Here is a 25,839-nt window from a genome sequence, read left to right as displayed (position 1 = left end):
GTCATTCCAAAAGCCACATTACTAACCAAAGACTTTGGAGGTCACTTCTGTCCCAGCAACCCAATCTAGAGGCCACTGAAGGCCTTAGAATGATCCACAGAAGCCTCCGGAACCCACTTCCAGTTTTTGGAATCCATTTCTAATTTGCTTTGGAGAACCAGAAGTGGCTTCCAGAGGCTTCTGTGGGCCATTCTGAGGAGGCTTGTAGAGTGGGTCACCGAGACAGGCCTCCACCACTACCAAAAGTGTCACAATCCACCATGGAGGACGTCACAGCGCTGCGAAGTTTGGGAGCCCCTGCTCTAGCCAGTATGGTGTAGTGTTGCATTCCCCTGTAGAAGATGCAAGTTTACACCCTCACTCACAAAACTTTGGATGGTCTTGGACAAGTCACTCTTTTTCAGTCGAATCCAGATGTTGCAAGAGTAAAATGCTGCTATAAGCTTTTTTTTTCTTATTTCATCATATTTTCTCAGCATACCCTGAGTATGCAACATATTTTCTCAGATATTGATCAGATATGGCAGGGGTAATTTTCACGCACCGAGCTGTTTTTTTAAACCCCTTATACTTGATGTAATCTTTGAGAAACTTATTAATTAGGTGATATATCTGAAGCACAGCAACTTCTTGCAGTTGGGGAAAAAGAGAGCTACTTTTAGGTTATTTTTCAGTGGTTTAGATACCACTACTGTACAAATAGAACACTTGGAGCTGTCTCCTCATGCTGGCCAGTTGCCAGATATTTTTCTCTTGTATTTCGGGATTTGAATTTCTTTTTCTGCCGCAGGAATGGCTTCATAGAAAAAGATGCTTTCAGTGATGTGCCACTATAAAAACAGATGATTCTCTTCATTATAAATCAAGACGGTTTATCCTATTGGTGTGAAATTTGACATGAAAAATCTAAGACGGCATATACTTTGATCAAAATCACAACAAACCCCATTGAAAATACTAGAGTTTTAGCAGTTTAAAGCTATTCTTTTTGGAAAGAATCTCTTAAATCTATTCTTTTTGGAAACTTTTTTTCTTTTGAAAGTTTCTGGAAGCTAGTTTCTTTGGCAAGTTCAGCCAACAAATATCTGTCCAAACATTATTAGAACATCAGACTTGCAGAACTGGTCTGATTTGCTTGTAAATTCTAAGCTTTTAATTAATTTTAGTTGGATAGAGCTGACCTGTTGCAAAGGCCAGTGTACTTACTCATCAATGTAGTCCATGCCACTCTTTTTTTTGTTGAGTTGTGTGTTAGCTAATGACAACACAAATATTTGCCCCAGTACACATTTGACCCAGGACCAGCCCAAAACCTCCTAGTGCCTGAGACGGCATGCCAAATGCTGCCCCCTAACCTGATGATGTGTCACCTTCTGCCCTTGCAACACTCTTCTCCACACTTCAGCTCCATTCCCCTTCACTTTTTCTAATCCAGGTCATGGGAGGAGGATCCATGGAGGCATATGGGTAGATGGAGGTGGGCACCCCCTCCAATCTGGTGCCTGAGGCTTTTGTTGACCTCACAGATAGGCCAGTCCTGACTTGACCCCACTCTGGTGTCCCTTCCTCTATCGTCCATCTGTCTATTGCATTTCCCCATCTCCAATCTGTCATGACTAATATATACCATTCTCTGTTACTCAAATAAAAATAAAATGACCAGCTAAGTCATCTCTGCACTCAGTATCAGGAGCTTCATTGCTCCCCAAACTGAAGAGGAAGACCACTGAGGCTGATGAAGGACTAGCGCAAGTGTGAGTGCATGGAGAGTCATCAGTGAGCAAGCGTAATATGTGAGGTGGTGAAATACATTTGCTGCTTACATAGTGTGGATATGAGGATCGGTGCCTTAATTTGTAGTTGTTATGCTTTCTTTATCTTGCATGAATTTATAAATATCTTTACTGCGCTCTTAAGCCAAAAAGCTTTTACAGAATAACGTAAACAAACAACAATCCCTGCCCCAAGAAGCTTGCAGTTACCCTGCACATGCCCAATCTCGTCTGATCTTGGAAGCTAAGCAGGGTCAGGCCTGGGTAGTACTTGGATGGGAGACCGCCTGGGAATACCGGGTGCTGTAGGCTTATACCATAGTCTTTCCATGCCCAATCTCATCTGATCTTGGAAGCTAAGCAGGGTCAGGCCTGGTTAGTACTTGGATGGGAGACCGCCTGGGAATACCGGGTGCTGTAGGCTTATACCATAGTCTTTCCATGCCCGATTTCGTCTGATCTTGGAAGCTAAGCAGGGTCAGGCCTGGTTAGTACTTGGATGGGAGACCGCCTGGGAATACCGGGTGCTGTAGGCTTATACCATAGTCTTTCCATGCCCGATTTCGTCTGATCTTGGAAGCTAAGCAGGGTCAGGCCTGGTTAGTACTTGGATGGGAGACCGCCTGGGAATACCGGGTGCTGTAGGCTTATACCATAGTCTTTCCATGCCCGATCTCATCTGATCTTGGAAGCTAAGCAGGGTCAGGCCTGGTTAGTACTTGGATGGGAGACCGCCTGGGAATACCGGGTGCTGTAGGCTTATACCATAGTCTTTCCATGCCCGATCTCGTCTGATCTTGGAAGCTAAGCAGGGTCAGGCCTGGTTAGTACTTGGATGGGAGACCGCCTGGGAATACCAGGTGCTGTAAGCTTATACCATAGTCTTTCGAAACTGAAGGTTGCCAACCAATGTTGTCTAGAGGTAACAATTAGAGGAGATGAGTACAGTGGGCCCTTGGTATACATGGGGAGTCCATTCCAGGACCCTCCATGGATACCAAACTCTGCAGATAATTGAATCTGCAGAGGAACCCAGCGTGGCACTAAACAGATTATCTGGGGGCCTTGCCTGGCCCTCTGGAGGTTGTTCACAGCCTCCTGGCCTCCTTAGAAGCCTCCAGGATGCCATGGGAAGGCAGTTCTGGTTTACTCCGGCCACTTCTAGTTGCATCCAGTGTAAACCTGAATGCCTTCTGGTTGTGCCTGTGGAGCTCGGCATCTGTGGATACTCAGATATGGAGGGCCCACTGTATGCACATGTACCTACAGTTTGTTTCATTTGGGGGGTGGGGGAGAAGACTAAGATTAACTTAGAACATGTGGGTTTGGGGAGGGATCTGAAAGACGGAAGATAGGCAGAACCACGCATGTGTTCCGGAAGAGAGTTTCAAGCATACGGGACCTGAAATAGGGACACTTTCCTCGGAGTAACAGTGTTTAAGAAAGATATTTAATAACTGTGGCGTTTGCAATCAGAGATGGATTGTCTCCGAGTATAAAGGTCCATTTTGGTGGACCAAGTCTACATGAATGTATCTAACCTTTTTCAGAAGCCACATATGCAAGTATTTATTCCCATGTCTTGTGACCATGAATTCCACAAAGCAACTAGGCATGGCGTGAAGAGCAATTTGCGTACCATATGAAGTTAAAATAGCAACAATGGCAGTTCTAGCCTTTTCTTTGATCATATAAACCAGAGCCTAACATTCGTCTTGGAACAAGGGTTACAAACACAATTAAAAGGGCTGATCATGTTCGGTCGTAACGAACTTGAACAACTGGCCACTGGGGGGCAAGCACAGGAACAGATTTTACACTTTATTTCTCTCTCACACACATTTTTATACCACCCTTCCTCCAAGGAACTGAAGGTGGTGTACGTAGTTCGACCCCTTTTTTTCTCCTCACAATAACCCTGTGAGGTAGGTGAGGCTGAGAGTGACTAGCCCAAAAGTCAGCTTCTTGGCTGAGCAGTAGTGGCATCGGTACACTGACCTGGATGTGGGTGGTTCAGACCACACTGGTGTCATCCTCAGGAGAGGGTGACACCATACCACTTGAGTCTCCATTCTGCAATCTTCAGCCTCCTCCAGGCCCAGACACATTGCGCTCTCATTGCGCATTGCTGCTCACCAGCGAGAACACAAAGCGATTAGGCCCACAAAGCTCCAAAGATCATTGAATACAGGTGGTCCAGAGGCAGGCTTTGCACATTTGGGGCAATCCAATAGCCCAAAATGTCAAGGGTGACATGATTAAATCATTACTCACCCCCCAAACTTCCAGAATACCAAACTTTGCAAGGTAACCATCACACCTGGTGACATACACACCTGGGGAGCCTCTGCTGAGTAGGAATTTGAACCTGGATCTTCCAGGTCTAAGTCCAACTCCTAAACTACTGCGCCATCCTCGCTCCCTCCTCTCCCCCCCCATTCATCTTACAAGATCCCACAAGAAGAAAAAGTACAAAAGGTTCTCATTTATGATCTACTGCATTAATTCCATTAAGCAAGCAAAGAAATATCTGTCAGGTCTTGAACTGATGCTACTTGTCTATAAATTTACTCTGATTTGGGGCTCCTTTTGAATGACTTAGTGAAACTGCCATTGTTACTGGGTCAACAGTAAGTGTCTCTGCAGCTTCCAATTCTGCCTTAGTCGTCAATGCCACGCAGGTACGGTTTGTAACTACCTGAGGATTCAGTAGTACATCCATCTAGGGTGCCTAAAGACTTTCTACGCTGAAAATAGGGTTGTAGGTCTGTCTCCTCTTTCCAGCCATACACTTGTTACCATCCTTCACACTCAAAGGGACAGAGGTGCCTTGCCAGTCTCTTTATTCATCTTTACAGCATCTGTTAGAGAAGGCAGCAGTTCAATCAGAAAGATGGTTTCAGTAATTTGATGTACCAGATTTTGGGCTACCTGGTAGTGGAAATCTGCTAAGGGCATCTTACCTTACTCATGGCTTTCCTTGGCTTATAAACTGGTTGCATCAATTTTCTGTCCCTGGGTGTTGTAACTGCTGCAAAATGCTCTTTCCTTTCTTAAGGCACATACCTGCAGGTTATAGTTTTGTCAGTACTTAATCTAGCTTTTCCAAGCATGCCTCCTCAGTCAGTGTGTATAACCAGAATGTCACTGAGGTACCTACAGTCACATTCTATAATTTGGAAAGGTTACCAGCGCCTACAAGAACACTGAACAGTTGTTCAATCTTACTCAAACAACTGGCCACTAGGTGGCAACCACAGAAACACATACTGTATTGCCATTTATTTATTGAAAATATCTCTATCCTACTTTTGGGGGCAGCTGCAAAGGCTTTCAACTGTACAAATAATATCAGGCACCTGACTATAAATAATGTAATAAAATCATACAAAATAAGTGACAATAATAAAACCATTATAGGTTAAACAGTCATGGGGAAAAAAGAACTGTTCATCCAAGTCTTTAGAGAAATGTTGGTTTTATGACCCAAATCTCAGTAAAGAGATAACTTCATTGCTTGTTTGTCCTGAATCTACTGCCAATTGATTTCATGGGTTGATGCTGCATTCTTGTCTTTTATGGAACAAAGAATAAATTTTCTCCACTTTTTCTTCACATCACACGTAAGCCGATAAACCTGTATATTTATTTTTACTTCAGACATTTGTGCTCACCTTTCTATTAAAATAATCAACATAGCAAACAAACACATCATCAAAAGACCTGTAACCCCTGCCTTCCAATTATTAACAGCAAAATTAACTGTATCTTAAAATTATTATTAACTGCATCTTAAAACTACTAAAAAAAATCCATCATATTAAAAACAGCAAGGACAGCCAGAGTTGATTCTGTTATATTTGTTGAGTCCAAGTTGGAGTTGATGTGAATGACTATTATTGCAAAGTGCCTTTAAAAATGGTTACATTGGATCTCAGGGCTACAGCTTGTGCTATGGGCCAGATTGCAAGAAGTCACTGGATGGCACTGTGCAGTTGCAATGGTGAAGTAGTATGTTTCTTTGCTGCCATTTTTGGCACAGAATAGGCTTTGATAAACTTTCTAGCTTATGCTCCATCAGATTTGGTCTGAGTTATCAGCCACTGGGAATTGCCGTACCCAATTCATTGCCTCCGACTCCTCACAGAACCGCAATGATCACTTGGCTCCATAAAACAAAGCCTCTGTAAAACAACTATATCAGCAGCATCGGACATGCCATTCGGAGAGTGGCCAGGGGGAATTGATAGTACCACCACACTTATTGTATCAGCAGAGTGAACTTCAAATGTCATCAGGAAACCATCCATATTGCATAAATTTACAGGGGTGAACTATTCTATCTCCCTGCTGAGGTTTGAAGTTGACATCAGTTTTGACCTAAGCAAATACTGATCTGTCCATGACAAATAAAAATTGATTCCATCATCCAAATATGACATGAGGGCAGATATGACCATGCCAAATTCCCACTGTAAACATGGCCTACAGAACCTATGTCCACTTGAAGGTTGAGCTAGTTTCCCCAGCTCAACCACAGTCAGCTCTAGCAAACACCACCAGTATACCCCAGCACCAGTGGAAAAAGGTAGCTTGCCTGTGGGCCTGCAGGGTCCCTCCTCCCAGTTCCTGAGGAAGCAGTTCTTCCAGGTGCAGTAGCATCCCTTCAGCTCTCCACCACCTAGCAATCTAATTCCAGGCAATCACTTCATTAATCAGTTGGGTAGTCAGTTAGTTAAACCACAAGTCAGTCCACCAGTTCATCGTGCATCTTCCAGTCCACTGGTCAGGTTGCCAGTTAATCAGTAAGTCCTTAGCCAGTCCATTAGCAGAACCTTGGGTCAGTCTATGAGTTAATAGTCAGTGAGTCAGCCAAAAAGCCAGTCCATTTAGCCAACGAACCTCCTCTCTTTCCTTCACACTCTCTCTCTCTCCAACTACAACCCACAAACTCTCCCTGCTTCAGGTGCTGCTCATATCCCTGAAGACCTCCTTGCCTCCAGTGGTTGTAGCTGTGCAGCACACTCCCTGCTGAAAGCCTAGGCTTTAACCCCACTGCAAACACCACATTCTATCTCCTCGCAATATCTTCTGCAATTCCAATACAGAGTTGCAGACAAATTCCCCAATGTTTAGCTCATATCCTCTTGATCTTTGTCTCTCCTAGGTGTTATAACTTGATGATCCAGCAGACATTTGAGAGAAGTATTCTGTTCATTTCACGTGGATTTTTAAGTATGCAAGTGTGAGCAAGATCACAGTCTTCATTTGCAGTACACATAGGACTAGGCTAGGGGTTCCCAAAGTCTGTGTTCCCAAAGACTGCCTTAGGGTACTGCGGTACACTCACAGGGACACCACAGGATGTTCCCAAGGGCCCCTTCTACCTGTTTTCCTGGGTGCCACCATCTTGAATCTCACAAAATCTTGTGAGATTCAGGTGGTGCCATCTTGGATCTCATGGGATTTTGTGAGGCGGTATCTGGCTGAGCCAGGAAGAAGAGGCTGCGGAACGTCGTGACCTAAGCAAGTTTGGGAACCACTGAACTAGACCCTAACATTTACAGAGGCTACATTCTAAATAAAGAAATATAAGCAAGGTAGCCCAATGGAGAGAACAGCTTGCCCTGAAGGTGGAGTTCAACCACATGAATGGAAGAGTGTCAATCATGACGGACCTTCCTGTCACCAACTAGCAGACAATAGGATGGGGGAGGCTGCAGAATATTTCAGAGCAGAAAATTAAAATACTTTTCATAAAATATATGATTGGAGGAAACTACTTTTTAAAAAAAAAAAAAAAAAAAAAACCTGCTCATCATGGATGATTTACCACCTTTCTTAGAATTACAATTATTTTCGCTATTTTTCTTTTTTTCAATTAGATGGTGAGAAATTGGATTTTTGCTGATTATGATTAGGTGGCTGTTAAGAGTGTGTTTCTCCTCTGGGCAGTGCAGGAAGACCCTGCTGAATGGGAAGGGTGATGAACAATGAAGCAGCTGCTAAATATGGCAATAAAGCAGAACCCAAAAAATGCTCCGAGCAGTGAAAGGGCTAATCAGCCCAATGGAAATAGCTTCCTGACAAGCATTGGATCCCTGTGACAATAATGAGGAATCAGGTTTCCACCAAAGGGGTTTTGAACCAGAAGGGGCTGTAAATCAATAGGCAACATTATCACAGAATTGGAATTAATTATTCCGTGTCGAACATGCTTTCTTGCACTAAATGCTGCCACTGACGCTTGATTCCTACAAACTCCATTCCGATATGGTTCACGAAGCTGTAATGTATTGAAGGAGGCTACATTTAAACCCACAAAAATTATTATGTTTATGAAATATTTTCTGCCTATGGGAAGAATTTTGTTGTGAATTTTTTTTTTGGTGCAAATCTGCACATCTTACAGCACAATCCCATCCCTCCCTCACCCCACACACACCCACATAGCTCAGACATCACTTGGCCAAAAAGCCAAAACGGGGAGGAGATGGGAGTATGAGGTGTGAGGGACATGGGTGGGATGAGATGGAGTCATAGAACACCATATCCTAACCCCCCCTTCAGAAGCTGGACTTGCCCCAATGTTGGAAAGATGCTGATGTAGGTAAGAGGAAGCCCTTAAAGAACAATGGAGAAGAGGAAAACAGCAGCAAATGGCACCTCCTGACACCCCCCTGCCCCCCCCACGTCCTCTCCTGCCACCCTCTCTCACCCCCTACACTGCCCAGCCCATGCTTATCTGTGCCAACTGGCACAGGGATTGGATCTGGTGCCAGTAGGCTGGCACACATCTGTGTGCTGGCACTGCCGGCTATTGAGTGCAAGCTCAAGTCGAAATCCGGATTGGGCTGCCCATGATCAGACGTGTGGCATGGGACCATTTCTCCCTGGTATCTCAAAGGGGAAGTTTGGTGATGGGAACCAAAAGGGGCATGGCACACGAAAAGAGCACTTTTCATAAACAATCTCTTATCCCTCACAGCATGAATGGCAAGATATTTTGTTAACTTCTCAGAATCCTTACTGCCTCATTCTGCCCCAAGACATAAGAACATAAGAACAGCCCCACTGGATCAGGCCATAGGTCCATCTAGTCCAGCTTCCTGTATCTCACAGCGGCCCACCAAATGCCCCAGGGAGCACACCAGATAACAAGAGACCTCATCCTGGTGCCCTCCCTTCCATCTGGCATTCTGACATAACCCATTTCTAAAATCAGGAGGTTGCACATACACATCATGGCTTGTACCCCATAACGACTCCAGGCATAAGCACTAAACTGGAACCTCTGTCTCACCATCCCAATAGGGACTGCAAGCACAATGCACCCCACACAGGTAAGCAGTTGGGAGGGGAGGGAATTTCATGATGCAATGTTAGTGATGCTGCACCTCCCTAATAATGTCTCTACCCCCGCCATTCTGATCTTCATGATCAAACATGTCTCTGCTATCAATTGTGTTGCTTCGCCATCCCCTCCTATCACAACGGCTAAGAGCAGGGAGTGTCTGCTCCCTTTGGGGGAATGCCAGGTGTGCCAACCATTGTGACTGGTGGCCAAACACTCATCAGAATCCCTTTGTCTTTCAGGACAGCCCCATCGTCACAGGGAGTTGCACTGTGGCAGTTGTGTATCAAGGTGGAGTGTCCCAGGTATCAAATCCACTTGGGGTGTCAAATATGCTACAAAGGGCGCAATCCTAACCCCTTATGTCAGTACTTTCCAGCACTGGCATAGCAGTGCCAATGGGACGTGTGCTGCATCCTGCAGTTGGGTGTCACTCACGGAGGCCTCCTTAAAGTAAGGGAATGTTTGTTCCCTTGCCTCAGAGCTGCATTGCCCTTATGTCAGTGCTGGAAAGCACTGACATAAGGAGTTAGGATTGCACACTAAGAGGCCAGTAGACCTGGACTTCCACAGGGATCATGAGGCGGAGGCCTAGCCTATCCTTAAATTTGAGTGGCAAGTAGCCCTGGCCTCCACCAGGGGATCTGAAGGTGGGGGTCAGGTCTACTAGTAGTTGAGAGGCTGATTTGTCCCCACAACAAGCCTGTGAGGAAGGTGAAGCTGAGAGTGAGTGACTGGCCCAAGGTCACGCAGGAATCTTCATGGCTGAGCAGGGATTTGAACCGGAATCTTCCGGGTCTAAGAGTCTAACCAGAATCTTCCTTGTTCTCCTTTGTTCCTTGCCCCACAGTAAGCTACTTCAGTGAGTCTACTTGGACCTAAGAACATAAAAAGAGCCCCACTGGATCAGGTCAAAGGCCCATCTAGTTCAGCTTACTGTATCTCACAGCGGCCCACCAAATGCCCCAGGGAGCACACCAGATAACAAGAGACCTGCAAGGCTTCCTGGGAATTGTAGTTAAGAACATAAGAACAGCCCCACTGGATCAGGTCAAAGGCCCATCTAGTTCAGCTTACTGTATCTCACAGTGGTCCACTAGATGCCTGGTGGGGGGGGGGACACATGGCAACAAGAGACCTGTGTCAGAATATTGCTGGTGCAAGTCTGCATAGACGCATAAAGGCAGATCAAGCCTAGGAAGGAGGCTTGGATTCAGCAGACAACCACCAAACCCGCCCCCTTCCTGATCCCAATCCACCCTCCTACCCACCCCGTTGCTGCCCTGTTCTGTCCACCCCACTTCACCCCATTCCACCTATTCCCTGCCTCCTTCTCATCCCCTGCACATTTGTAACGTGTAACTGTTACCCTGCACATTCCCGATCTCGTCTGATCTCTCGGAAGCTAAGCAGGGTCAGGCCTGGTTAGTACTTGGATGGGAGACCGCCTGTAATACCGGGTGCTGTAGGCTTATACCATAGTCTTTCGAGACTGAAGGTTGCCAACCATGTTTGCCTCTCATCCCCTGTGCAATTCTTCCTGGGGCAGTGGGTGTTCAGAGTCCACTGGCACGCGAAGCCAGCCTGCCAACTTGCAGTTACCTGTGGTGGCCACCCCATACACTCCAGCATGTCACACTTTGCAGCTGCTGTAAATTACCTAGCAGTGCTGGAATGCTTGTTCTGCTGTCAGGAGCTGTCAGGATTGGGCCATTAGCCACCTTTCGAGATTATTATTGTTATGTTATTTTGGCTAGTCACAGCCTACCTGATGGTAGCTGGGATTTCCTAAATATCAAGTCCTTCCCAAGGACCTAGGATATTTAGAGGTATCTACATAAAATATGTGCAGCTCCAAATAGAAACTGTTTTTTTGCTGCTTATATAAGGTAATTTCATTTGCACTATTACCATGTGACCCCCAGATCTGGCATTCACGGATTTGATTCACCACTGATGCCTTGCATTGTCAAACTGGAAGTGGCAGGGATTTGTGTATCCCTGAATTCACATATCCATGGGGAGGGGGTCCTGGAAGAGATCCCCCATGGATAAAAAGGCCAAACATTATTATGATTAGATATTTTTGAGGGAGGGAAAATAACCATGAAAAGCATAAAATTATTGCTCAGTGTGTAGATCTAGTAGAAGAAAAAATCCACAACTCAAAAGTAGGACAATGCCTTTATTAGGGCCAATCCCCAAAAAAGTAGCAAAATATGAAGCAGAGAGCTTAAAAACACTTTGGGCACAAAGCAGAAGCCACATATTGGAAAAGGACTGAACATATTCTCTCAAATCAATAGCACACAATGGGAAAATAGAAATATGATCCTAATGGACCGAGAATTCAAATGCCAAACCAAAGGGTGAAAGATCAGACCAATATGATGAGGCAGGGTCAAGCCATTTCACAAGAGGCAAAATGTTAATGGACATAGATTGATTAACTGCACCAAACCACATTAAATGTTGCATAACATTCTGTGATCCATGTAAGGGAAGACAGAGTAGAGTGCACAGACCAGGTACAGCCTCTAGCAGTCAGTAATTGGGGACCCCACTCTCTGCTCTGCGTTGCACCCTCTTAACTGAGTAAACTGAGATTGGACTAGAGCAGTGTTCTTCAAGCTTGGGGTCATGACCCCAGTGGGGTCAGTGTCACATTTGTGGGGTCGTGGCAAGTTAGGGGAACAAAAATGGCCACCAAACATGCCAAGTCATACTGTTGAGGTAGCATCAGTGGCATCTCGAGGAGGGTGTGGACCACACCAGGTGACACACTCAGAGGGGTGACATCACTATTGAACAAAACTGAAAATTTTGGTATTTTTTAATAATACCATCATGTTACATTTCATTTGATGGGTAATGCAGAATGCAATGAAACAAACTGCACTGAGATATCTGTACTCTGTCAAAAGTTATCGCCAAATACGCAGAAAAGGAAAACACAACTGCCTTATGTAACAAAACATGGATTTTTTTAAACTCAAAACTGATCGATGAGACATAGGGCACAATCCTAACCAGGTCTACTCAGAAGTAAGTCCTATTTTGTGCAATGGGGCTTACTCACAGGAAAGTGTGACTAGGATTGCAGCCTGATTGTTCCAAAGGCCAATGAGGTGTTTTTATGACACAGCAGGGAACCAGTAAGGTGTTAGTATGCAACCATTTTTTGCCCCTTCAGATATATTGGTGTTATTGGGAAGGTTGTCAACAACAGATGTTGCAACTTTTGCAAGCAGTTTTATCCTAGCCATAATGGGACATCTAACCTCTGCAAGGTGGTGTATGCACCATCCCTCCAAAACATCCAAGTCCCATCCTGGAGAAGCTCTCCAGCATTATAACCTAGACTAGAATAGCAATTGAAAAGATATTCCAAGACATTTCATCCTATTTGAACTCCATTCGGTTCAGTTAGGAACCCCCAACCAGGAACTACTGGTTTTAGGAAGAGTGAAGCAGATGGATGTGGCGCAGTTAATGGCAAGCTGGAGAGGGTGGAAGAAGACCCTGCAGGCACAGAGCACCCCAAATCTGCCACTCTTAATGCCACCCGATGCCACCCTTGTTGTTTGCTTTTTGAATGAATTTACCGTGGCTGCCAGTCTACTTGCAACCAAGATGAAAGCTAGAAAATGACTCTTTTCACCTTGGACAGGCAACCCCATCCTGGCTCCAAACACTAGGTCAGTAGTTTACTACACAGTTTACTCACTGTGTCAGACTGAAGGAGACGCCAGGGAAAAGTCTCTCTGTGTTTTTAGATAACTGCCTTGAGATCTTAATGAGATGGATGTGGGATTCATTTCATACCATCCTGCAGGTCCATGAGAAGAATGGATCCCAGAGCAATCATTCCACATGTTAGGTTAGGTGGCCAACTAGTTCCTGAAGTTCAGTCTTAGTTTTTTGGTCACACGGAGATCCTCAACTTGCTCATAAGAACATAAACAGCCCCACTGGATGAGGCCATAGGCCCATCTAGTCCAGCTTCCTGTATCTCACAGCGGCCCACCAAATGCCCCAGGGAGCACACCTGATAACAAGAGACCTCATTCTGGTGCCCTCCCTTGCATCTGGCATTCTGTCATAGCCCATATCTAAAATTAGGAGGTTGCACATAAATATCATGGCTTGTAACCCATAATGGATTTTTCCTCCAGAAACTTGTCCAATCCCCTTTTAAAGGCATACAGGCCAGATGCTGTCACCACATCCTGTGGCAAGGAGTTCCACAGACCGACCACACGCTGAGTAAAGAAATAATTTCTTTTGTCTGTCCTAACCCTCCCAACACTCAATTTTAGTGGATGTCCCCTGGTTCTGGTGTTATGTGAGAGTGTAAAGAGCATCTCTCTATCCACTTTATCCTTCCCATGCATAATTTTGTATGTCTCAATCATGTCCCCCCTCAGGTGCCTCTTTTCCAGGCTGAAGAGGCCCAAACGCCATAGCCTTTCCTCATAAGGAAGGTGCCCAAGCCCAGTAATCATCTTAGTCGCTCTCTTTTGCACCCTTTCCATTTCCACTATGTCCTTTTAGAGATGTGGCGACCAGAACTGGACACAATACTCGAGGTGTGGCCTTACCATAGATTTGTACAACGGCATTATAATATTAGATGTTTTGTTCTCAATACCTTTTCTAATGATCGCAAGCATAGAATTGGCCCTCTTTACTGCCGCCACACACGGGGTCGACACTTTCATCGACCTGTCCACCCCCCCCAAGATCTCTCTCCTGATCTGTCACAGACAGCACAGAACCCATTAGCCTATACATGAAGCGTTGATTTTTTGCCCCAATTTGCATGACTTTACACTTACTGACATTGAAATGCATCTGCCATTTTGCTGCCCATTCTGCCAGTCTGGAGAGATCCTTCTGGAGCTCCTCACAATCACTTCTGGTCTTCACCACTCTGAAAAGTTTGGTGTTACATGCAAACTTAGTTACCTCACTGCTCACCCCTGTCTCCAGGTCATTTATGAAGAGGTTGAAGAGCAGCGGTCCCAGGACAGATCCTTGGGGCACACCGCTTTTCACTTCTCTCCATTGTGAAAATTGCCCATTGACACCCACTCTGTTTCCTGGTCTTCAACCAGTTCTCAATCCAGTAGAGGGCCTGCCCCCTAATTCCCTGAGTGTGGAGTTTTTTCAGTAGCCGTTGGTGAGGGACAGTGTCGAACGCCTTCTGAAAGTCCAGATAGATAATGTCCACGGGTTCTTCCGCATCCACATGCCTGTGGACCTTTTCAAACAATTCTAAAAGGTTTGTGAGGCAAGACTTACCCTTACAGAAGCCATGCTGATTCTTCCTCAGCAAGGCTTGTCTGTCTATGTGTTTTGAGATTCTATCTTTGATGAGGCATTCCACCATCTTACCCGGTATAGATGTTTGGCTGACCGGCCTATAGTTTCCCAGGTCCCTAAGGCAATACATAACCCCTGGGCTATGTTCATGTATTTGCAGGGTTCCTTATTCAGCTTCTAGGCTTTAGCCTACATTGGGGGTGTCACTAGGGGAAGTGTGGGATGACGCACATGGGGGGGTGACACCACTACTGGCCAACATTTTTTAAATCTTGGTATATTTGAATAATACCATCATGTTACATATCATTCGATGCCTAATTTCATGCAGAATGCAATGAAACAAACCAAGTTGAAATATCTCTATTCTATCAAAAGTTATAGTCAAAAAACCAGCAGGGGTGGGGCACGGGTGCATCTCCATGCACACTGCCTGGGCCATTGCTCTGCCTACTGCATGAGAGGAGGTCCATCATGGGGGTGATGTGCTGGCCTCCTGTATTGGGTGATGCAAACTGCAGTGACACCATTTTTTTGGGGGGGGGGGGATCAATTCAGCATTCAGAATTCAAGAGAACCTGAAGCTAAAAGGCAAAGAATATTGTGGCGGCACACGAGAAAACATTCATTTTCCCGTGCAAAAGTATCACTCCATTCAGCGACTTTGATCCTGCAAGTGAACCCAGGTCTGAGTACTTGACCTTGGAATCTGCTGGTTATTTGCCGCCACGTGTTGCCAACGGCTTTCAAATGGTTGACCAATTTCAGTGCAAAAAGCACCAGTAGCCCCACCTGTGTCATCTGGAGGCTGATCATGCCCACAGGAGTCTGCACTTTAACAAGAGCTATTGACACTTACCCTGGGTAACTGGCAAGACTCCTGTTCCCTTACAGGCTGATCCTAAGGGACCAGCTTCATTTGCAGCAGAACAAACAATGCTCTGAGCCATTGCAAGTATAGCATCACCATCATCTAGATTTGGCAGGAAGGAGCCACATCACTCTGCTCTTCTTGCCATTTGAAAGTCCCCTAAGTCCTATTAGTCACCTCCCTTTAAGACGCCTGGGATCTGGCATCATTTCCGCACTTGTACAGCAGCTCTCAGGACTCATTCATTTGTCAAACCGCTTTGCCTCACCCCCAGTCTTGCTCTCCACTGTACAATTCTAGATGAAAACCTTTTTGCCTGCCTTTTATGATTGAATTTATTGCTGCTTTGTTTTATTGGTCCATTGTGCTTGAATATCCTTTGTAAGCTTCTCAAGGAGCTTAGCTAAAGAGCTGAATAGATAACACAGGTCTACACACAATTTGTTGTTGTAAAAGTTAGACCCTTTATTCGGTATTTTGGGGGTCCTGAATCCAAAAATGGCATTTGTTTTCCTGATTGGCTTTAGTTTTCAGGGCATGGCATAGACACTTTATATGCTGATTCAAGCAGATTCCTTGTGAGGAAGTCAACACCATGGCATCCTCACAAGGAAGCTGCTTAAATCAGTATATATGGCTATGTACTCCCTAAACTACGGCCAATCAGGCAAAACTGTCATTTTGGATTCAGCACTCCAAAAATATCCTAAATTCATTCAAATATCCTTGGCAACTTTAAAAAAGGGGTTTTGTTTGTTTGTTTGGTAGGCCTATGTAATTCTTTTAATACAAGAAATGGTAAAAAGAAAAGGAAGAAGTAGAAAGATTGAACCCCTTACCTGCCTCTTGAGAAGCAGACTATCTTTCAATTTCCTTCAAAATTCCTACAGATGTTTTTCATGAGCTGGAAATCCCCCCCCCCATTTATTTGGCATCCCTGCCCTCTTTCCCTTCTTTCCCATGCAATTAACGCAATAAGTGGGAATGGGGGATGCTATATAGCACATTAGTGGAATGACAGCTCTTAATCCAATGGGGGAAGGGGGCAGAAAATGATGAATCTGGCTATGCAGTGACTATGAGCTTTATGAACACAGAGGAAGTTGGAAAATGACCTAATAAACCAAAAATAGTTAAATTTTAACATCCGTATTTTGAAGACTACAATGAAAATAGATACTAAAATGTGCAGGGGGGGGGGGAACCACATGTACCTTAATTTAGCATTATTTCCTGTTCTTTTTAAGCCTCGTAAATTACCAGCAAATTATCAGTTATTACTTGTGCAGGCAATAATTATGTAGGACAGAGCTGTCTTCAATAATACATCACAATCATCCATAATTTAAAAAGGCCATCTACAAAATGATGTAGCTCAGCACCTGGGATGGCTAAACTGAAAAAAATGATGGCACCAAGCTGGAGTTCAGTTGGCTCTTGCACATCACATGATCAGGAAGTATTGAGCAATTTGCAAGAGCAAAGACCACCAAACCTCTCTAAGGGGGGAGAGCTTGAAATGTGTCACTGCAAAAGAGCTTCACATTCTTGCCTTCATATAGTTCCAAGTAACAAGCAGAATGTGAATATAAGAGCTTGTGCTTTCCTACGTTGCAAGAATATTTAGAACCCCTGAATACTGTGCTACATTTTATCTCAAATGGTAACAGAGCAGATTCTCAACATCAGGCTTCCAGAATGAGATTTTGGTTATTGTGACCAAGAATTTCATACTTTTTAATGTGTGGATCAGAAGACAAACGCAGAGAATTGCACATCTGTTAAATCAGACATGCTGATTCAGGCAGCAATCCTAAACATGTTTACCTGGGACTTGCTTCTGAGTAAACACATATAGGATTGTGCTCACCATCTCATTTTGTTTGATATAGGATTCAGGCACTTCAAGGCGGCTCTAACAATTCTAGTTTATGTGTACATCTGAGTGAATGTCTGTGCTCACAAACTAGGTGTCATTTTCAATGAGGGGAAAATTATCTGTGTGTAATGAAGCCCCCTAAGTGTCCCAACAGGACGACTACTGTACTACAGCTACCCGGACACTTCATATTGCAGACCAGATGCCCTACCACTGTGATATGGATGCTCCTATTGCACAATTTGCACAACTGTGTGAAAGTTTGTTTTTAAAGTGAAAATCTTAATATTCTATTAGTAAGAAACAGCATTCCACCACTTATGTCCCCAAATCTGGATTTCTGAACAAAATTAAACTGGAGTGAAGCCAACCAGATTTCAGAATAGCAGAACAGTACCAGAACTATTCCGTTCCAGTTGTCCCTGTGGATGCCACTGGAGAGCAGGAAAGAACAGAAATTGGAGCTGTTAAGCTGGTGCTGGGAGAAACCATTACTGGCAAAATGAGGCATTTGCAGGAAAAACCAGGAACCGGGGCCGACTCTAGGCCAATTTACCCAATGTCATCAAATTGGGCCCCTTGCCAGTGCAGTGAACGGATTGCCCGATGGCACAGCCAGAATCTTAGGCTGCAATCCTAACCACACTTTCCTGAGAGTAAGCCCCATTGAACAAAATATTCAGACTTTCTTCTGAGTAGACCTGGTTAGGATTGTGCCCTTAGTGCATTTGAAGGCTGCTGGAGTGAGCTGAGTGTCTGTGCATTAGACTTGCCCACCTGCTCCTGCTTCCAAACAGCCTGAAATGGGCCGCCCAGAAGCAGTTGGCACTGACATCATCATGTCACCACCAAATATTTCTAGTGCTTTAGCGCTTCCACTAAAATTGAGTGTTGGGAGAGTTAGAACAGACAAGAGAAAATATTTCTTTACTCAGCGTGTGGTTGGTCTGTGGAACTCCATGCCACAGGATGTGGTGACGGTATCTGGCCTGGATGCCTTTAAAAGGGGATTGGACAAGTTTCTGGAGGAAAAATCCATTACGGGTTACAAGCCATGATGTGTATGCGCAACCTCCTGATTTTTAGAAATGGGTTATGTCAGATGCAAGGGAGGGCACCAGGATGAGGTCTCTTGTTATGTGATGTGCTCCCTGGGGCATTTGGTGGGCCGCTGTGAGATAGAGGAAGCTGGACTAGATGGGCCTATGGCCTGATCCAGTGGGGCTGTTCTTATGTTCTTATGTTCACATGCAGCACCACAAGTGCTCTTCTCACCATTGCTGTATGGTGAGTAGGAGGCTCCGTGGGAAGTGTGAGGAGTCCCACAGGAATGGCCCACTTTGGGCCCTGCTTCAAGAGCCAACCCTGGTTGGAACAATTTTGGTTGAACTTGCAGGCTGAGTGGGATGGTGGAATTGCAACCACTAAAGTGTAGTGTCATAGATTCTGATGGGGAAATATTGGAGCAACATAGTCTGGCATTTGGAGGCGTGTTCATGGACTTGAGCCATAATGAAGGAAGGAAGTGTGAGTAAGAGATTCAGTGTCAATGCCAAGCATAGTTTTAAATATTTATTAAACACATTGGATAAAATAAGACAGTAAGAAAAACATACCAAGCCTCACTTCAAATCCTGATTTATGACTTGACATAGCCAAGTCTCGTGATTCCATGCTGCAGTTCGTCAAGCAATTAACCGATGAGGAGAACAAATGCACAAAGAAGATACTCTCGTTTGATTCATCAAATGCCAGTATGACTCATGACTGGGGAAGTCTTTACTTCCTTTTGGAATGGTGTTGAGACTTCAAAGAGAAGGAGCTCAAAATGGATCCATTTTGATTCAGGTCCATCCCCGTTTTGAACTGGGCCCAACACAAAATAGGTTCACATTCTGCATCAACTGAAAAACAAAAAAAGCCCAACATTAGAGAAGTGGTGGAACTGAGATAAGATGAAACATGCCTGAAGCATGCTGCATCAGTTCCAACCAGAGATCATGGACAGTGGCATAACTAAGGAGGGCAGGGGGTACAGTGAGGAGGTGCCAACCCCTGCCCCTAGTGGGAGGCCTAAGGCAAAAGAAAGCAGCCTTCTGAGGCTTGGGGAGACAGTGCATGTTCTCCCTGTACCTCAGACCACCTCCCGGGCACAGGGGGATGTTAAACATTCCAGCAGGTGTCAACATGGAGGCTGTTAAATTTCACACGGAAGAAATTAAACATTTTGTACCCCCTGGTGCCAGATGGCTTAGCTATGCCACTAATCATGGAACTTGAAGATTACTGTCCACAAGCTCCATGATCCTTGGTAGAAATGAAACTCAATGCATCGTTTCCATGCCTTTCAGAATCACCTCTCTTGCTTGAAATGAGTCCTCTGACCCTTATACCCCTTTTCTCAAAAGTAACCCTTTTTTAATGGGGAAAGGTGGGGGAGGACTTGCAGGGAGGGAAGGGGCATTCAATCAACCAGGCTTTTCAAGTGTTTGACAGGAACACTTGAAAGCCCAACTGACTTTGAGGTAAAGAGGGCTCACATACTACAAGTTTGAACCCTAAACCAAGAGAGTGTTTTAGGCTACAATCCTATGCACACTTACCTTGGAGCAAGTTCCACTGAACTCCTTGGGATTCACTTCTGAGTAGACTTGCATAGGATTGTGCTGTTCATGACAGTTTTGGCATACGGATGGATAAGGTGGTGAATTCCCTATTGCTGGAATTTGACAGACAGATCCTGGTCTTTTGTTACATCGGAATTGTTCCCCATTTCTTGTGGCACAGATAAGCTTTCATGCAAAAGTTGATGGCATGCGTGTTGCGTGATGCGACCGATTTCAAATTCCATTGAGTAGAACAGATTGCTTACAAACACACACACTCAATTTGTGCTGCTCTTTGAGCCTTTTGTCATTTGCGATAAGCAACTAATTAAGAAACACCCTCTATTCATTCTTTAGATTCTTGGCATTTCTAAGATTACATAACATGTGACAGAGAGAAGGGAGTTAGCCTTTTCAGCCTGCAAATTAAATGTGCATTTTGCTGCAGGAGCCGCAGGGAACCGACTGCCAAATTGCATTCACAAAGCACAGTACTATAAACAGAAGCTTGGAACATGTGAAATAGTGTCAAAAATCTAAGAAAGGAACATAACACTCCACTTTAGGGATAGCAGTAATCAGATCTACACTGCAATCTTCTGCATGTTTATTTGGAAGCAGGTTCCAAGAATTTCAGTGAGATTTATTGCTTAGTAAATAAGCTAGTAAATAAGTAAATAGTAAATAAGGACTGCAGCCTTATTGCTAGTGTATGGAAAACCAGTTTTATTTGTGCATGTTTCCAGACACAAAAATAGGGCTGCAAGGTATTATTTCTGTTCTGTGACTTGTCTCCAGGCTAATTTGCCCAGCAGAAAATCAGTGAGCATGAACATTGCGTTAAAATTAATGTCTTGGGCTTTTAGGCAATTGAGACACTTTATAATGTCAGTGGCAAGACAACACTCAGAACAAATCTGGATTGGAATGTGTATTCTCCAACCCAGGGTCCTTGAGGTCAGCTTCAGGAGCTAGGGGATGGAGCTGCAGCTGGGGTACGGGAAGAGGAAAAAATGTGCATTTCTGGCACATTGCCCAGGCACATAGAATTTATATCATGCTTGGCCAATACAGAAGCTTCATACTGCTTACCCAGTATGGGTAGTGGGTATCCCAGTATGGGTATGGTACTGGATACCCAGTATGGGTATCACACAGGCAGTGGTGTGACTAGAGGCGGTACAAAGCGGAATAGCTCCAAAGGAGAGGGGCCTCTTGCAGGGCACATTCAGGCACTTAGTGCTTTGCACCCCATCTTGCTACTCCACTGGTTGTTTTGCAGAATTTAGGACATTGTGTATATGGTGGAAACATATTCATAGGAGAGTTTATTCTATCGGGGGGGGAACCTTTGCTGTATTACACCACTGGGCCTTATTGGATGTTGCTATCGTAATTATTTATAATTCATTTTAGTCTAAGTCAGGGGTGTCCAAATTTTTGGCAGGAGGGCACATCAACTCTCTGACACTATGTCGGGAGCTGGGGAAAAAAGAATTAATTTACATTTAAAATTTGAATAAATTTACATAATTTTACATAAATGAATATATTAAAGATGAACTTATATGAATGAATGAATGAAGGTCTTGCAATAGCTCAAGGCCTATAAAAGGCCTTGCACAAAGCAAGGCTGGCCTTTCCTTTACTGCCGCTACTGCATCACAGACGTGAAACAACAAGCAGTGGAGAGAGCCCTCATCCCACAGTTTACACAAGAGGTCAAACAGTTGCGCTCATGCTGAGAGCAGTTGCGTTGGGCCACTGCGGGCTCCAACAAATCTCCGGAGGGCCAGAGGCTCATTGGAGACTGGGGGCTCCCTGAGGGCCGCAATGAGAGGCCTCGAGGGCCGCAAATGGCCCTAGGGCCAGGGTTTGGGCACCCCTGGTCCAAGTAAAGGTAAGTTAATCAACTATATCTATGAATTGCATGTAGCCAAATAGAAATATTATTGCTACATTCTACGTGATTATTGAGCAACACCACTGTCATAAGTAAACACCTCAGCAGAAAGAGAGAGAGTTGCAGGAGAAGGCAGGCTGACCAAGAGAGTTGGAAATGGGATGCTTCTCAAAGATCTACTTAAACCCAGGGAGGTTTGCATGCTGGCTGCAGTCAGTTAGGACCCAGAAAAATAAAGTGGTTGCTTAACTCAATCTAGCTAGACAGTCCCTAGTTTAGAAAACACTGAGTTTACTAGACTAAAAGTGAATATTTTACCTTGCTAGGATGATGTCATGAAGTGATCTGATTGGAGGAGTGGGGCCCACCTGGCTTCTAGACCAGGGGTTCTCAAACTTCCCCCTGCCACGAACCACCTGTGGTGGAGGGCAGTGTGACTCACCTCCTGTGTCAGCCCCTGCAGGCCTCCACAGACCTATGGAAGCAACCAGAAATCACTTTCATGAATTTCCGGCTGCTTCTTAAGGCCTGCAGAGGCCCAGAGAGGCCTCCAATTGCGTCCAGAGGGCTCCAATTTGGAGCGCTTTGGATGCAAGGACAGGTGGGAGGGCCCAGCCCAGGACCCATCCAAACTGGGTCATGATCCACCAAGGGAGTCACAACCCACAGTTTGAGAAACCCTGACCTAGACAGATAGCTTTGCTACCTAATGTGTAAGGTGTTGCTAATCAGGATAGCCACCACAGGCAGGAAGACACATCCTGAATCCACATCTAGCACATGGCTGTCTGGGAATAACATAAGGGCCATGCTTCCACCCTTTCATCCAGCTGGGGGTCTGTTTGTCAACCAACAGCCCTCACATGGAGTTCCCTGAGAAGGGAGAATGGGAGTATCTTGATTGACCTTGTTGCATCACTTTCTCCCTCTCTTGTCCACAAATCCCCATTAGCTTAAAGGCTGTTGGGTGGCAAACAGACCCCCAGCTGGGTGAAGGAGTGGAAGCATAATCCTGTGATTCTGGTGTTTGTGAATCTACCTTATATGCAGTCAGGACAAGACAGTATGTGTGGTTTTGGTGTTATCTCAGAGAGAGGAGAAGCACCAGATTTCTCAGAGAGGATGATAGTCCTTGTTGGTGTTACCCTGGAGATTGTCATATCCATACACACAAAAGATGTAAACTTTGGACCAGCATAGATAAAAAATATCACCGAAAAGTTTGCATTACTTGCAGTGGTGATTTGCCAACACTCATCAGAAGTGTGTCACCCACACAGCAGGTGGCTATCTCATTCAAACAAAGATTCCTCGTCTTTCAGGAAACCATATCCTGCCCTAACGATTAGCTAATAGCAGCCAACCATACTAGAGCGCAATCCTAACCAGGTCTCCTCAGAAGTGAGTCCTATGTTGTTCAATGGAGCTTACTCTCAGGAAAGTGTGGTTAGGATTGCAGCCTTAACCTGACAAAGGAATGGTCAGCAGCATGTTTTAGCAGTAAGAGTGGGGAATCCCTATATTAAGGAGCAGAGGGCAGGATTCTGCTTCACACACATCTGTTTACACATTGCTGAAATTGATCACAGCAGAGTTTGTGGGAAGCCAAGGGTGGCTGCATTAGACGGTGGCTTGAAAGCACATCAGCTCTGAATGCTATAAGAAATGCACATGAAAACTCGGGTCGGGAATTTCTCACACATTTGTTGCCAAAGGAATCTAGATAGAGGTGTGCCTGGATTGCAATAGCACTAGCTCAAATTGTGCACCAGAGTCACCAGAGGCACGGGGAATTGCTGTGGCTAGATGGACAGCTTGTAACATGCCAGAGAAGAAGAGTGTGAAGTGGAGACATTCGGGAATAATGAGATGATGTCAAGAGTCTCTCGGGCCTCTTTGGGGAAAGTGGCAACCTGTTGGAACGACATCCATTCACAGAGTGATGTGGAATAAACTTTGGCAAGGTTGTGATATTATTGCAGAAACCCAGTGCGTTTCTACACGATGTCCCTTGTTGGGACAAATATTATCTGGGAATGTGTAAAATGAAGAAATGCCAGGATCAGTTGGTTATTTTTAGGAGGAGATTTTATAATGTATTCTTTGCTTCCTTTCTGTAAAAATATGCACAAGTTAAAAAAAAAATCTTTAAAATATAAATAAAAAGTGCTAAATAGTCACTAACTTAATACAACGCACGGGGCGGGGGGGGGGGCGGGGAGACACTGTTATTCCAATATGTGCAACCACTGTAATTTGCACATTTCGACACAGCCCTTCCTCCAAGAAGCTCAGGCATGGTTCCTTCCCTCCTTTTGTCCTCCCAACAACCCTGTAAGGTTGGCGAGGCTGAGAGATAGTGACTGACCCTGTTCCGAGTACTGTCCTCTCCTAGCAATCAGAACAGGATGGCAGGACCTTTCCCACTGCCCCTGCCTCCTTTGCTGCCAGACTGCTTATTTAAACTAGGCCGGGTGGGGAGGGGTGTTTCACTCCCAGAATCCTTCTGTGTCAGGAAATTAGAGGGCAGGTCCTCTCCTGGATTGAGACCTGGTTGAAGACCAGGAAACAGAAAGTGGGTGTCAATGGGCAATTTTCACAATGGAGAGAGGTGAAAAGTGGTGTGCCCCAAGGATCTGCCCTGGGACCGGTGCTTTTCAACCTCTTCATAAATGACCTGGAGACAGGGTTGAGCAGTGAGGTGGCTAAGTTTGCAGACAACACCAAACTTTTCTGAGTGGCGAAGACCAGAAGTGATTGTGAGGAGCTCCAGAAGGATCTCTCCAAACTGGCAAAATGGCAGCAAAATGGCAGATGCGCTTCAATGTTAGTAAGTGTGAAGTCATGCACACTGGGGCAAAAAAATCAAAACTTCACATATAGGCTAATGGGTTCTGAGCTGTCTGTGACAGATCAGGAGAGAGATCTTGGGGTGGTGCTGGACAGGTTGATGAAAGTGTCGACCCAATGTGCGGCGGCAGTGAAGAAGTTCAATTCTATGCTTGGGCTCATTAGAAAAGGTATTGAGGACAAAACGGCTATTAAAATGCCGTTGTACAAATCGATAGTAAGGCCACACCTGGAGTATTGTGACCAGTTCTGGTCGCCACATCTCAAAAAAGACATAGTGGAAATGGAAAATGTGCAAAAGAGAGCAACTAAGATGATTACTGGGCTGGGGCACCTTCCTTATGAGGAAAGGCTATGGCGTTTGGGCCTTTTCAGCCTAGAAAAGAGGTGCCTGAGGCGGGGCATGATTGAGACATACAAAATTATGCATGGGAAGGATAAAGTGGATAGAGAGATGCTCTTTACACTCTCACATAACACCAGAACCAGGGGACATCCGCTAAAATTGAGTGTTGGGAGGGTTAGGACAGACAAAAGAAAATATTTCTTTACTCAGCTTGTGGTCAGTCTGTGGAACTCCTTACCACAGGATGTGGTGACGGCATCTGGCCTGGATGCCTTTAAAAGGGGATTGGACAAGTTTCTGGAGGAAAAATTCATTAAGGGTTACAAGCCATGATGTGTATGTGCAACCTCCTGATTTTAGAAATGGGCTATGTCAGAATGCCAGATGCAAGGGAGGGCACCAGGATGAGGTCTCTTGTTATCAGGTGTGCTCCCTGGGGCATTTGGTGGGCCGCTGCCAGATACAGGATGCTGGACTAGATGGGCCTATGCCCTGATCCAGTGGGGCTGTTCTTATGTAAGGAGCAGCTGGGGTTGTAAAGATGGAAGGGGCCCGAGAAAGTTATTGTAAGGGGAAATGGAGCAGGTTCAGCCATAGGAGCTGTGGAGTCCAATGCAAAACATTTTGGCAGAGGGGAACCCCAGCAGGCTCCATGGCCCTCCAGGATTTCAAGCTAATTGGACTCAGGGGTGGGTGAGAGGAAGGACTGTCCAGTGATAATGGTCCACTGCTGCACTCTCCTTACAACACCTCGACATGGAAGATGCCATGCTGGAGTGTTAGCTACAGAGTGCCAGTTGCAGCTGTGGCCGCTCTGCTCACTACCCCAAAATGAGGCCCCTCCAGGTGCAGGGCCCAATTTGGTCAAATTGGTCCAATTGCCCTAAGGTTGGCCCTGAAATGAGGTGTGTGCATTCTAGCATACGGTACGTG

At 45.1% G+C, this 25,839-nt stretch overlaps 2 pseudogenes; both read left to right on the top strand.

Moving 5' to 3' along the window:
• Nucleotides 1–1,970: 1,970 nt before the first annotated feature.
• Nucleotides 1,971–2,084, top strand: LOC136656526 (5S ribosomal RNA; annotated as a pseudogene).
• Nucleotides 2,085–2,529: 445 nt separating this feature from the next.
• Nucleotides 2,530–2,644, top strand: LOC136656770 (5S ribosomal RNA; annotated as a pseudogene).
• The last annotated feature ends 23,195 nt before the right edge of the window (nt 2,645–25,839 follow it).

This window comes from Tiliqua scincoides, chromosome 6 (genome assembly GCF_035046505.1).
Source record: "Tiliqua scincoides isolate rTilSci1 chromosome 6, rTilSci1.hap2, whole genome shotgun sequence".
NCBI classification, from domain to species: Eukaryota; Metazoa; Chordata; class Lepidosauria; order Squamata; family Scincidae; genus Tiliqua; species Tiliqua scincoides.
The sequence above is the reverse complement of the archived record's forward strand: the minus strand, read 5'-3'. Positions and strand labels throughout refer to the sequence as shown.